A 2,616-nucleotide genomic window follows, 5' to 3' on the forward strand; every position below is an offset into this window, starting at 1 on the left:
AGTCGAAACAAAACCAGGCTAATAATAAGCCATTTTTATTTTCTTTGACTGAGCCTCCAATGGCCCAGCTTTGTTTTTCCTATTTCCATCATGTTGTCAAATGGAATAATCATCAGAATGTTTTTGAATTTAAGCCTCTCTCCCAAAGGCAAAATAAAAATACCCACCACGTTATTTCACTGCTCCTTGCCTGCAAAAAGAAGCGTATGCTTGCCATTTATCTGGAAGAGAGAATTGGCAGCTGAAAAAGATAACATTCTGAACATATTTCCTCACATTGTTTTACCTGCTCTAACTGTTCACAGATGGTGTCTCTAAATCTTGCTTTATATGTTATTAGAAAGAGATACACATAGCTTCAAGACCACACCTCACTTCAGAAGCATTCCAGCTACAAATTAATCCAACCCTCTGCCAAAGATGGCTTAGGAATTTCCTTCCTAGTTTCCCCCCCTTTTTTTTTCCAGCTTAGCGTCTACAGAATTGCTAGGAATAGCCTCTCCCCAGCATGCCTCCTCTAGAGTCAGAAACTGAATTCCTTCCCTGTATTTTGTGGGAGCACATAGCAATTCTAAACAGCGTTATTCATCCTTAAATATGATTGAGTTCCATGGGCCTTAATCACAATTCATTTGTCCTCTTGATTTCAGAGGAACTTCAGAAAAACTACTTCCCATTATTTTTGGGGTCTCTCTCTCTCCCTCCCTCTCTCTCCTCCCTCCCTCCCTCCCTCCCTCTCCTACATCATATTCGAATGCCTTTTACACAATCTTTTGGATCCATGTCTTATATTTTGACTTTATGCTGGGTCCATAGACCATAAAGTGCAATTTTTTCTCAATTCATTCCTTTCATGTGATTGGACAGTTTGTGGGTCAGTCTGAGTAATAAAGACAGAGCTTGATAATATCTTGGCTATGATATCACCATTTCCTTCTTTCTCACAAGCATATATAGATCCAGACTTCCCATAGTCTTAGAATAATTAGAACATGTCCTTGTAAGTGTGGCCTTCAAAAAGAAAGATATTTTTTCAAAGAAAAATCTACTCCAGATTGTACTCCTTATTATAATGCAGTTTTCCTTTCTGAACATTTTTACTCACCAAAATAAAATCAATTAGCTCATTGGTTTTCTGTAAACCTTTCAAAGCTTTCATTCATAAGGGTTTAAGTCAAGCATCACTGTTACTTCTCAGGAATTGGTTTATTGGTTCTACATGATAAAAAATTGTACTTACAAATAATTTAGCATGTTGCTTACATGCCAACAGCAGAGGTTGCATTCTCATGCACATAAATGCACTGATGCTTGGCACCTCTTATGAGGATTATCTCCGTATTAATAAATACAGTCAATCTTTAAAATATTTTTCCCATAGCTGAATTTATATAGTGCATCTCCTTTCACGTGAACATTTTTGAAGCCTCTTTGCCTGACACTGGTGTATCTGAAATGGTGCTCCACCTTGCCTCATCATTATCTGTCTTCTTAATGCCTCCTCTTTGAGATGTATTGCAATGAGCAACTGTCAGTAAAAGGTAAACATGAGAAATGTTGAATGAAATATTTCTTATGGTGGTAAGCAGATGCCTCTGAAAATCCAGAAGGTTATCATGCCAACAGCTTCTTCTCTATTGTTGATTGGCCCAAGAATGACTTTATGGGTCTAGCTAGAAAGATAAATTTACATGTGATTTGTAGAGGTAGATTGTTGATGTGTGTTGTATGTCAATGTATGAAAGGGAGAGTAGGAAGTCCAGCAAGAAAAAAGGCTACTGTCAAGCACTATAGTCACTATTTTGTCACATTTCTAGTTTGGATGATACTTTATATTGCTACTCTTAACATATGTATACTTTTTCTTCCGTTAATGGATTGGATATATGTAATAAAATTACATTGCCTTGTCTTCCTGTCGCTGCCAAGGAAAGTCTTAGTGTCAGTTCAATCTGCATCTTTTAAGTGAGTTGTTAGCACAGAATTACAGAGAAAAATAAACAGCAAAAATCAAAATCCTTGTAAACTAAATACTTAGATAAGCGAATTAAATTTACTTATGAGACATTTTCTTAGCAATGTTTTTGATCAGCCACATAAAACAGTGGAAGAGAGCCTTCCTTGGAAGAAAGTTTCATAATGTTGCAACAAGCATCTTAAGGCTATTTGGTCATGGGTTCATCCATCATATGAATGGATGTTTTGTTGGTTAAGTACATTAAGCGGTAATCCTTGCTTTACAAACCAAATGGCAGTGTTGTTACTTCATGCTAAACCAAAGCCAAACAAGCCAGATCAAAGCAACACAATGTGGGAACCAAGTTTAAAGATTATTTCAGTAGACAGGCAAAAGCACCTTTTTTCTCCCAAATATCCTGCTTCAAAACTAGAGAAAACTAGAGACACTTATTGTACAATCGTTGCTGAACGAAACTCTCAGTAGCTCTCTTGATTAATCAGACTGACTGAGGAAATGTAGATCAGTAACCCATAAAAGGCCACTTTTGCCTAAACAAACAGGGTTTTAAATGTCTTCACTATGATTTGCAAACAAATGTGAAGCTTATGTAGCTTTCATTAAGAAATGGTACATATTTGTGATAGTTATAGAGCCTT

This window comes from Notechis scutatus, chromosome 6, assembly GCF_049901735.1.
Source record: "Notechis scutatus isolate UNSWTSFEM ecotype Mainland chromosome 6, rNotScu1.2, whole genome shotgun sequence".
NCBI classification, from domain to species: Eukaryota; Metazoa; Chordata; class Lepidosauria; order Squamata; family Elapidae; genus Notechis; species Notechis scutatus.